The sequence below is a fragment of the Phodopus roborovskii genome, unplaced genomic scaffold (assembly GCF_943737965.1).
Source record: "Phodopus roborovskii unplaced genomic scaffold, PHOROB, whole genome shotgun sequence".
NCBI lineage: Eukaryota > Metazoa > Chordata > Mammalia > Rodentia > Cricetidae > Phodopus > Phodopus roborovskii.
Window position 1 is genome coordinate 3,835,499 of NW_026125059.1, and position 12,970 is coordinate 3,848,468.

Here is a 12,970-nt window from a genome sequence, read left to right on the forward strand (position 1 = left end):
GGTTTCTCCTGCTGCCACATCCCCAGTGCTGGAATGACAGACACACACTACTATGCCGGACTGGGGTTCTGCACTCAGGTCTTCATACTTGAGTGGCAAGCATGTTACTGACAGAGCTGCCTTCCCAACTCCTGTGGTTTCCTTAAAATATTTCTCAGTGCATTCTGGGCCTCTGTCTCAAATACAGCGGGTGTTGGGTGGTGACAACGCTGGCTGAGCTCAGAGGAAGGCCTCGAGACTCTGCACAGGGGCACAAGCCCATCTCTCCTGAGCCCAGCCTTGGAGAGCAGCCAGGGCTGTGAGAAAAGAAGCAGCCCTGTCCCTGGGAGCAGAGGTTCGGGAAGGTATGGCCACGAGAGATAAGCATACCGTCTGCTACTCCCTCTGAAATGCAATTCTGGCCACGCCTCCCTGACCTCTTCTCCCCACATATGTTGTCACAAGGCCATGGTCCGCCCCCTGAGCACATGAGCACCTCTTGGAATCTCCATTAAACATCGTGTTCACAATGGGAAGTCACGGTGGGCAATACTTAGTAGGGCAGAGTAATGAGTAGTCATCATAGGAAGCATGGGTGAGAATTAACACTTCCCAACTAAGGAAACTGTAAACAGAGTTAAAAGACAAGCCAGCGATCTCGAAATAGCCACGCGCAGGTAGGATTCGAATCCAGACCTAATAACTGCTCTTAAAAACCAATTGGAGAAAGATAAACACAGTGGAAAGAAATGGCCAGTAAACACACGGAAAACTCTCTCAAGCAATCCAGGAATTCAAATGACAGCAACAAAATTCACCTGTCTTCTGGGGGATTGACAAGATTTCTAAACGGGAACCTCAAATGAAGTGAGTGGAGGACCCCGCGGACTCTGCAACAGGGCCCCGTGGAAACTGCCAGGCACTTGGGTGAAGAGCATCATATAATTCCATAGTGCCTTCATCCTGAGCAGGCACACTGCATTTAGGACAGACTTCAAGGACCCAGAGAAGTCTGCCCAGAGGTACAGTGGCTGTCCAGGCTGCAGGCTCACTGCCTACATCACACTCAGAACATGACCTCTGCCTGTCTCACCCTAATGACAATGAAACATGAATTGTTCTAAGTCAATTAGACAGAACCCGTTAACCCAGATAAAAGTCCAAGGCCCATTGCCAAGAGAAACTGTAGCTTTAGAACAAGGCATGCTATGGGATGCCTGTTGTTTATGATATTTCCAGGCAGCAACGGGCATCTTTTCCACAGACACCGTCAAGTTCAGGGCGAGGAAACAAGAGCTGCAGCTGCTTCTGGGAGGAGTGACAGAGGGCAGAGGGCGGAGGACGGAGGGCGGAGGGCGGAGGGCGGAGGGCGGAGGGCAGAGGGCGGAGGTTTATTTATATTTCTTCTTTTTTAAAAAAAAAAAAATCTGGAGACTGCATTGGTGACACATATGCATGTCCCTGTTTTGGCACCAAGTCCTAGGACTTGTAGAGGAGCACACACTATCCATTCATCCAACAAATATTTGCTGAGCACCAACTACAGCCAGGGCTGTTCTCCAGAGGGAGGCCCTCTCTTACCCCTTGAAACACAAAAGGAAGAACCGGGCTGAGGCGATGGCTCCCCACAAGTGTGAGCCCCTGAGTTTGAAGCTCTGAAACCCAAAGCCGGGTGACAAGGCAAACACATCTGTCACCGCAGAGTCCCGTGGGAGGGCAAGCCCCCAGAAGCTCACAGGCCAGCTTGAACACAGCAGAAAAGCAGGAAGATGGGGGCCGGGACAATGCCTGAAGTTACCCTCTGACCTCCACACTACCCCCTGTCATGCAAGCGTTTGCATTCACACACACGAATGCTGGAGCACACACACACAGATGAAAGTATGAAAATAAAGATTGATCAACTCAGGCACAGCTCAAGTTGTCCAGCAGGCGACAGTCCTCAGAGAGATGAGCAGACACATGTGCAGGCTGGGGTAGGAAGACGCAGAGAGCCTGAAAGTCTCTGGCTTGTAAGGGATCTGTGTGTTCCAAGAATGCCCTGAGCTCCTGAGCAGGAAATCAGGAGGGACAGGGAGACCTTGAGCCACACTCAAGGACTCTACTGTGCCTGGATATCAGACACCATGACTGTGTTCTGCCTCCGGGCCAGGTAAGCACAGGTGTATGGCTCTGACACTCTAAGCAGTGACTGGAAAGGTGGTAGAGTTAGAGGAGGCTGGGACCTGCCTCCCACTGCCTTGGAGTTACCTGGTTCCCCTACAGATGACATCTCAGTCCTGGCTACAAAGAGGACATGGAGCCATCCCTGGCCTGGAGGAGGCCCTTGAATTGAGCCTCAGAGACCCAGCCTCTCCCTGCTTCCTAACTATGACAATTGGTTCAAGAGCCAGCCTGTGCCAGAGCCTGGCAGCAATGTGTAGCCCAGGTTCTGGATTTCCAGCTTCTGAACAGACTGCTGAGCCTTTGCTTCTGGGGTCTCCTCCATCACTCTCACTCCACCAGAGAAACCTGCTGTGTCCAGCTGCTTGTCCTTAAAATTTCAAAAGAGCTGGGCAGCCCAGACCCTCTGTGGGTCCTGGAAGCTACTGACTTTGGGAAGCCCTCCCTGCTCAGCCCTAAGCTGAGCAGAGCCAGCAAAACAAACCATGAGGTCTCAGTGCTTTTCATGGCCCCTCAGGCCACCACTTTTAATGAGCCTTGGCGGAGACACATCCTGATACCATCAATCATGCCTTTCCTTCCAAAAAAGAAAAAGAAAAGTGTATTAAACTCATTTAGTACAGAAATAGTCCAAGACAAGCCAGCACTTCCCAATCAGACATGGAAGTCTGCAGAATTAGTGGCAAATGTGCTCCTAAAGAGGCAGGGGACTCTAGGCCACCACCAAGCAGTTGGTTTTCCCTTTAAGGTCTCGGAGCTGGAAATGAGTACCGGAAGCACAGCAGAGAGGCCCCACGGCTGCTCTCTGGGTCTGAAGAAAGAGGTCAAGAGACCTTCTCCAGGTCTGCTCATCAAAGTGGCTGAAGAGCTCCAGCATACAGCCCGGTGCCTGGAGCTTGTTCCAAAGCTGAACGGGTATCGGGACCCCGGTCCCCTCAGCCACAGCATAGCAATGCAATGCTGAAACCCAGAAACCTTCACCCCCTCTGCTTCAGTCCCTCCCCACAAGTGACCCTTTCAAGGGCCAGCTCCATCTGCTGTGTCTCAGTCTGAAGCCTCCAAAGACAGCTCTGCCCCCGTCTTCCTTGGCAGGGCAACCCCTTCATACTGGGATTACTTAGTCCCTTACCACCCATCCCCCAAGCCTTCTACAACTCCACGAAGGGCACCACCAATCACTGGGGCTCAGGCACCAAAGTACAGAGCATACCGGATGTGGGGCAGCCTGGCAGCAGCTCCCATCAGCCCCTACCATGAAGATGTTTCAGAGTACCCCACTTCCAAAGCCCTGGAGACACCCCAAGAGGCTGCTGCCATACACCAGCTGGGGTGAGCATCCTCTCCCCAGCCTCAAGCCTGCTGGCAGCCTGGGGCTGCACATAAAAAATGCAGGTGACTTACCACAGAACCTAAAGCCACTGCCCAACTGTCCCGAACTCAGCTTTATCCACTCTCCTTCTCGGGGCTCCTTAGTCTCCAGGAAGCACCTTAGTTCCCCAGCAGCCTGGGCACCGCACCCAGCAGTCCTGTGAGGGATGCTTTTGCCCACCCTCGGCAGCACCCAGCATCTGGATCCAAGTCTACAGTGCTCTCGTGGCCAGTGACATCCGCTGGCCCACTGACTCCACGCTCCCTCTCTCTTTGCCAAAACTGGGTCAACAGTGGCCAAGGCCTGCCAGGGCCAGAGCCTGGGCGAGGCCACAGAACTATTTTTGAAACGGGATGGCTGGAAGGCACATGTGGGACAGGTGAGGTGTTGCATAAGCAGGCAGGTAGCTCACATGCAAAGGTCCACACGTGGAGCCCTGTAGAAGGGCTGCGTGAGTCCTGTCTCAAATCCAACCCTGTGCATCTGATGCCCACGAACCTCAGAGCAGGGGCAGGGCGTCTCTAGACCCAGGACTCTGCAGTCAGGCAGGTGGGCCAGGAAGGAAGAAAGGCCATCCCAGAGGAAGCTAGCTCCCTGCTGGGGCAGGGTATCTCAAGTCTTGTCCAGGCCCCACTAAACATGGGCACAGACGCTGATGCTCAGTATTTAGGAGGAATGGAGTCAGCAGGGAAAGGGTGCCTCCATCGTCTCTACTGGGCGCTCCAGGCCCTCTACTCACTCACTGAACAAAGGTGGCCAGACGCTGGGCCACGAGAAGAGAGCCTTTGGAGTGTCCAATAACCCCAGCACCCCCAGAGTGTCCAATAACCCCAGCATTGGTGTGACACTGACCCAGTCTCAAGGTCTCCCAACCCTGGTGCTAGCATAACTAACTGTATAAACTAGCTAACTATCTTTCAGATGACGGAGAGGAAGGGATGCTGGGCTGCAAAAGCCTCAGGGACTCAGCAGCACAAGCGGCTCCCATTTGTAGGTGAAACTCTCCCATCAGTGCCCTTCTCGTTCTAAGCCAGTTTCCCCGACTGGCTAATCTAGTCCCAGACCACCCAGGGCGCTTCTAAGTTCAGGTTCTAGGGCAGCTGCCTCGGGTAAGGCTGGAAAGCCAACTGGTCAGCCCTGGCCTCCTGGTCCTCCTCGGACTCCGCCCACCACCGATCCTGAGCCAGGGCCACTGAGAACAGGGACAATTCTGTTCTTGTCAGCAGGGGTCCTGTACTCCGCATCTCCTGGGCCTCTTCCCTGGACCAGGTGGGACTCTGATCATTTCTGCTTCTTTAAGGACTCCCACCGCCACCCACCCGACTCAGTCCAGTCCTTCAAGGGCTGCTGAACTCGCCCCAGGGTTCCAGGACCAGGTGTCTGCCCTGCAGGGGGCGAGGCGCAGGGAGCCAGCTTTGGAGAAATGCGGCACTCCTGGAGCTCTTCCTGGGTAAATAGTGCTGTCCCTCTCTGATCGCAGCACCAAGAGGAATCTCCCCCATTACACAGAGGTGGAAACCGAGGCATGGTGAGGTCACGTGCCTGCCAGGTGCACTGGGGCACTTATACCACCAGAGGGGAGATTCCAAATGAGAGGTGAAATCACGGGAGCCCAACGCCAACTCTTCTGTCCACAGTACCCATTGCCCTTGTTTAGGGACAGAACCCTAGGACTCTGCTGCAGGGGGAAGCAGGGTGCGCCGGCGCTGTGGCTGGGGCGCAGCGGGCATTGGGGCTGTGTGCAGCAGCCAAGGGTAGCACAGGGGAGTCCTGAGGAGGTCGCCCAGCCCTGCGTGCGCTGGGACCCCAGGTTCCCTTCGCAGCACTTACCTTGCGCCAAGCCTTGGGCGGCGTCCTGGGGCCCTAAGGCGCGCAGCAGCGAGCGCAGAGGCGCGGGCCAGCGGGTGTGCCCCCTGCCTTGGCCACGCATTTTCCTGAAGGTCGGGGGCTTGTAACTCCGGGATGCTTCCGCCCCTCATGCACAGTGCAGAGCCCTGGCCCGGAGAGGCGCAGGCGGGGCGGGGCGGGACTGGAGCGGGGGCGGCGCCGCCTTGTGAGGCTCGGCCCCTTCTCAGGGCGGAGGCGCAGAGGGGCTCATCTGTGACCTTGACCTCCTGGACACTGCCCAGAGTGATGGGGGAAACCTTGATGCAGAGAGTCCGGGACAACCTGGCAATCGCTACCAATCAGTGGGTCGGGAGGGGAACACCAGGTTAATTACGTAGTAAGAAGGCTGCCAGGTTAGGGCAGCTGTGGAGTCCTGGACCAGTCGCTTGACCTCTCTGAGCCTGGAGTAGCTTAGACTGCCCACCGCAGTATGACTGCTGTAAGATGCAGGGGTCATCACTGCTCCTCTAGCAGACCCCATAGTTGCCTTTGTTATGAAATAGAGCTGTTATTTTCCCCACTACAGAGCACTGTACATAGAAAACCCTTGTCACCAAGAACCAGCTCCAAAATAGACTGCTAGTCCTGCCCAGTCCCTCCTAGCATCGCACAATCCCAAGCTCCCCCTTGACCCTGGTGTGGAACCTCAGAGGTCCCAGCGGTCTCTGCTGAATTCAGAGTTCAAAACCCAGTCTTGCTTTAGGGGGATCCTGGGCCCTCCCCCACCCTGGGTGCCAGACAGTCAGGGCACTCAGAGAAGCCCAGGAATCCCTCATTCTGAGCCACTCAGGGTAACACAGGGCCCCTAGAGCCCCAATGAAGACCGCACTAGCCTGTCCCTAAGAGTTCTCTGTCTATCTACCCCCAGCAAAGCAGGGACATGTAGGCTCCTGTATGCAATTAGGGGGAGCAGTGTGCCCCATAACTGGTGGACCAGCTGTCCCACCCACCTGCACCCTCTGGAACCCCAGGACCAAGTGTGACCTGTCAATCTTAGCCTCAGAACTTTTCGCTACATAACTATTTTCAGTTGGCACTAGATGGCGCTGTAGGAAAAAGCGTCCAAGTGGATGGAGAGCAGGCTATGGAAATGAAACTGGGCAGGGTCTTTGTCTTGTCCCCTGCTCCATCACCTCTTCCCGTTTCTTTCTGAGTCCTCTCCCCTCAGCTCTGCTGGAGAGACACTGGGGCTGGTGGCCAGCAGTGGGGATAGTCAGGATTCCAAAAGCGGTTGGTGTCTAGATGTTTATAATCAGTCCTTGCTCTTTACCCAGCACAATAGTGTGCTCTGGCGAACTCCTCCCCATCCTCCAAGACCCTGTTTATGCATTGCCCATTTCTTCCCATCTCTCCTCCAGCTTGCATGTTTGCAGCTCCCTTTGCCAAGCCTCCCAGTCAGTGTGCACACTACAGTCATTTACCTACACACCAGCCCTGTCTGCTATGGGGCTGGGTTTTAAAGTCAATCATAGCAGAGAGAAAATATCCAAATTAACAAGATCAGAAACGAAAGGGTGACACAACATCAGACACGAAGGAAATCCAAAGACTCATTAGGTCAGACTTCAAAAACCTGCACTCCACAAAATTGGAAAACCTAAAAGAAACAAACAAATTTCTCAGTGGATACCACATATTAAAGTTAAATCAAGATGAGATAAATAATTTAAATAGAAAATAGAAACAGTCATTAAAAAAAAAAAAGCCCAGAATTCTGCCTGGCTTTCAAAGAAAAGCTAATACCAATACTCCTCAAATTAGTCTACAAAATAGAAATAGAAGTAACATTGCCAAATTCATTTTATGATGCCAGAGTCACTCTGATACCCAAACAGCACAATGACTCAACAACAGCAACAACAACAAAAAAGAGAACACAGATGCAAAAATACTCAATAAAATAGTTACAAACAGAATCTGAGAACACATCAAAAAGACCACCCACCATGATCAAGTGGGCTCATGCCAAGATGCAGCGATGGCTCAGCATATGAAAATTCAGCGTGGTCCACCATATAAACAAACTGAAAGAAAATAAAACACCACACGACCATCTCATCAGATGCCGAAAAAGCCATTGACAAAATCCAATACCCTTCATGATAAAAGTCTTGAGGAGATCAGAGGTACAAGGGACATACCTAAACATAACTAAGGCGATATACAACAAACCAATAACCAACATCAAATTAAATGGAGAGAGACATAAAGGAACACCACTAAAATTGGGAACGAGACAAGGCTGTCAGCTCTCTCCATATCTATTCAATTTAGTACTTGAAGTTTTATCTAGAGCAATAAGACAACTTTAAAAGATCAAGGTGGATACAAATTGAAAGGGAGAATGCCTGAGTATCACTATTTGCAGATGATATGATAGTATACACAAGTGAACCCAAAAATTCTACCAGAGAACTCCTACATCTGAAAAACACTTTCATCAAAAGGGCTGGATACAAAATTAACTAAAAATAATCAGTAACCCTCCTATATACAAATAATAAATGAGCTGAGAAAGAAGCAACACCCTTCACAATAGCCACAAATAATATAAAATATCTTGGGGTAACTCTAATCAAGCAAGTGAAACACTTGTATGACAAGAACTTTAAGCCTTTGAAGAAAGAAACTGAAGAAGATATCAGAAGATGAAAAGCTCTCCCATGCTCAAGGATCAGTAGGATTGACATAGTAAAAATGGCCATCCTACCAAAAGCAATCTATAGATTCAGTGCAATCCCCATCAAAATTCCAACACAATTCTTTACAGACTTTGAAAGAGCAATACTCAACTTCATATGGAAAAACAAAAACCCAGGATAGCTAAAACAATCGTGTACAATAAGAGAACTCGAGGTATCACCACCCCTGATTTTAAACTTTACTACAGAGCTATAATAATAAAAACCATTTGATATTGGCGTAAAAACAGACCAATGGATCAATAGAATCGAATCAAAGATCCCTTGATATCAATCCACACACCTATGAACCCCTAATTTTTGACAAAGAGGCTAAAAATATAAAATAGAAAAAAGAAAGCCTATTCAACAAATGGTGTTGGTATAACTTGGCTGTCAACGTGTAGAAAAATGCAAATAGATCCATATCTATCCCCATGAACAAAATTCAAATACAAATGGATCAAAGACCTCAATATAAATCCATCCACACTGAACCTCATAGAAGAGAATGTGGGACATATATTTGAACACATAGGCACAGGAGACCACTTCTTAAATAGAACACCAGTAGCATAGACACTGAGAACAACAATTAATAAATGGGATGTCCTGAAGCCAAGAAGCTTCTGTAAATCAAAGAACATGGTCAGCAAGACAAAACAGCTCCCTAGAGAATGAGAAAAGATCTTCACCAACCCCACATCTGACAGAGGGCTGATCTCTAAAATATACAAAGAACTCAAGAAACTAGACATCAAGCTACCAAATAATCCATTTACAAAATGGGGTATAGAACTAAACAGAGAATTCTCAACATAACAATCTCAAATGGCAGAAAGACATGTAAGGAAATGCTCAACATCCATCAGGGAAATGCAAATCAAAACAACTCTGGGATTCCATCTTACACCTGTCAGAATGGCTAAGATCAAAAATACCAAGGACAGCTTATGCTAGAGAGGATGTGAAGAAAGGCAAACACTCCTCCATTGATGGTGGGAGTGAGAACTTGTACAGCCACTGTGAAAATCAGTATTGTGATTTCTCAGAAAATCAGGGATCAACCTACCTCAAGACCCTATAATACCACTGTTGGCATGTACCCAAAGGAGACATATTCACTCCACAAGGCCATTTGCTCAACTATGCTCACAGCAAAATTATTTGTAATACACAGACCCTCAACAGAAGAATGGATAAAGAAAATGTACACAATGGAGTACTGCTCAGCAATAAAAAACAATGACATCCTAAAATTTGCAGGTAAATGGACAGAACTAGAAAAAAAAATCCTAGACCTAGTGAAGTCACCTAGACCTCAAATGACAAATATAGTATGTACTCACTCATAGGTGGATACTACACATAAAGCAAAAGCCTACAATCCACAACCCCAGAGAATTTAGAGCCCTCTTCCAGAAACAAATGGAAGCAGATGCAAAAATCTACTACTAACCATTGGGCCAAGTTCCTGGAACACAATCGAAGTGAGTGAAGAGCAATAATATAAACAAAGGAGTCAAGACCATGATGGGGAAATATTGTGGTTTAATAAGGATCAGGATAAACAAATAGGCTGAATAGATGTTTATTCAGGGAGAAATAACTTACAACCTAGACAGATGAACACCAGCAAGTTCCACCGGATGCTCTCCTCTCTGTGACTCACCAGCAAGAGAGCATTCCCCAGCTCTTCCTCAGACCTCCTTCCACAGGTCACTTCCACCCCTGGCTCCACCCCCAATGGGCGTGGTCAGTGCCACAGAAGGACTATCTCACTACAATTCCCCTTTTAGTCTAAAGAAAAGATTTAGGCTTGATACAAACCTATATACAAAACATTGAATAACAAGTGTGCTCTAAGAAAAGGAAAATCGAGAACAAAATGACCTACATATCTAGTCCTAGGGTGAAGGCATAATGGAGTTTACAATAGAGTTGTCCTAAGCTGGAAAACATAAGTCTAGTACCTAATATATCTAACTAGCAAGAGAGAATAATAGTTGTGATAGTTTAATCTTCAACCTCATCAAGACCTGAGAAGGAAATTAACAATACTAGAGTAGACAGGAAGTGCAGATGGACAACTTCCAAAAGGTGCAGCAAGGACAGAAACAGCAAGCCACCTGGACAGTCACCCTAGGTCTCACAGCAATGTTGGTACACCCAGATTTGGCTAAGGCCAAGAGAACTTGACAGACCACAACAATAGCAGGGAGGTAGAAAGGCTGTCTTACCCTGACTTGGCAAGGTCAAGCAGTCGTCTATATTTGTCTCCTGCAAGCACATAGGACCGCATGTCCAAATCAGTTGTCAAGGTGGGGGCAATTCTATGCCCAACAGGCCATTAGCTGAGGCGAGATTGAACTCCAGCAGGAGCAACAACAGTGTCCAACATATTTTCAGGAAAGTGCATGCTGCTGTCAGGAGCAACAGTGTTTCATGTCAATGGAGTACTAATATTAAAACATTTAAATGCCATGTTCTGCATGTCTATGAAGTGATTGAAGATTAAGCATCTATGTCTGACTAATCTCATAGGTACAGAAAATATGAGTGAAGATAATCTGTAATACTCAGGAACTTAGCTAAAAGACTGACTAAAACTTCCCTGAGTAAGCAGGAACAAATATTTAAACAATATAACTATTTACATATACATACATGTAAATTCCTAAAATAGAGGTAAAGTAGAAATGTCAAGACAAGAGGTAGAACTATAAAGGGCAGCATGATAAATATCCCAAATTGTATCAATATACAAATGTCTTGAATACAAGAAAAGTATACATACATAGAATATGGTAAAAAATAATGTGCATAAAACATCGTAAGTGGAATGATTTCACACAATATAACAAAATATAAACTTAATTTTACATAGCTTACCACATATAAGAATACATAACAATGTAAGCTGTAAAATACTATCTCATTCTTACTCAAATTCACAAGAAAATAGGCTAATCTACCTATATCCCATCTAAACCATACCTTTCCCAACCATTCCCTATTCCTGTCTAAAAGATAAACCCGAGTGTAAGCATCACCTTCCATACCCAACCCTAAATAACTAAAACCAACCCAAAGACGATGACTATTATCCCAAAATTCCAAGGGTAGGGAAAGGGGGCGTTGTTATCTTAAGGTTACTTCCTGCTGAAATGGGACGATGATTGCTCCAATGGATCCTGTAGGAACAAAAATTTTTAGCAACCAAATTTCTCAACAGAACTGGCTGTGACATTTGTAGCTAGTCACTGTGTGGCAGAAAATTCTTGACTGTAGTTCTATTTGAAACTTTGGCCACGGTGTAATAAGAAGGTGTACCATTACAGCTAGCTAGTCATGAGTTGTCTCGAGCAAAACAGTCTCAAACCGGTTTTAGGGTGATGTTTGTAGTCCAGATGCATCAGGTTGAGTCAAGTGGAAATGATGATGTGGGGCCATCTTCTTTGAGGAGAGTTCAAAGACTGCTGTTAGGAATCGTTATTATTCCTTGTGGAAAAGTTACACATCAATATTAAAGTAAAATTTTCAAATTTTAAGGTATGCATTAGGGAAAGACAACAATAAGCATTAAAAGTATGTGAGAAAATTAGGATTTCAGAGAGAAAATTGCATATAAGAAATGAGTCCCCAGATTTTGTTTTCTTCTGCCTTACACCAATTGGCTTCTTGATTTAAGGCAGAAACCATGAATTTAATCTTAACAACATGCTTGAATTTAGAGAAGGAAAGCCAAATCCAACTCCAAAGCCAGCATTGGTTTACATAAATTGGGTCTTCAGGAATACTAGATAGTAGAGAGAAATAGATTTCTGTATAGAAATAGTTTACTACAATTAAATATTTTTTTTTTTACCATATATCAGATTCTGCTTCCTTAAGTGATTGTTTCTGAAGAGCTGTCTTCTCTACTGTAGGCACCTACATGTTCAGTGTTTTTTGGCTGTTTGATGATAGGTTTTCTCTGTTTTCCTGTAAGAACAAGAACAGAACACTTCCCCTACCTTTGAGAGGCCTCCGCAAACCTCATGGGACCTAATTTGTTGGATGACTTGTCATTTCTCTTCATTAAGATGTTTCTCTTGTTCAACTTGGATCTTGATTAACTTAGATGGTATCCATAGTTTTTCTTCTCCTGTAGATACAAATGCGAAATCCCTACCCCAACGTAACACATATCCTGCTTTCCATTCTGAGGTCAGTACATCCTTGAAGTACACTGGCTGATTTAGTTCAGAAGTTTTTTCTATTGTCCAGTGTCTTTCTGCAGCTGTTTTTCCTTTTTCATCAGCATTTAGAAAGTTTAATGTTAATAAAGCATTATGCAATCTGTGTTTGGGTGTCTTGGTTCCTCCTGCCTGTTTATGGAGCATTTCTTTTAGAGTACAATTGGATCTCTTAACCACTGCTTGTCCTGTAGGATTGTGTGGTATACCAGTTATGTGCTTTATGTTATAATACTCAAAAAACTGTTTCAGTTTGCTGGAGACATATGCTGGAGCATTGTCAGTTTTTATTTGTGCAGGTATACCAATAATGGCCATTACCTCTAATAAGTGTGTGATAACAGAATCAGCCTTTTCAGAGCTCAGAGCAGTAGCCCATTGAAACCCTGAAAATGTATCTATAGTGTGATGTACATATTTTAATTTTCCAAATTCTGCAAAATGAAATACATCCATTTGCCTTATTTCATTCCTATTTATACCTTTAGGGTTACTGCCTGGTGGTAAAGGAGTTTGGTTATAGAATGAGCAAGTAGGACATTTCCTTACTATTTCCTTGGCTTGTTCCCAAGTGATAGAAAAATCCTTTTTTAAACCTTTGCTGTTCACGTGGTGTTTCTTATGAAACTCTGAGGCTTCTAGCACACTTCCTA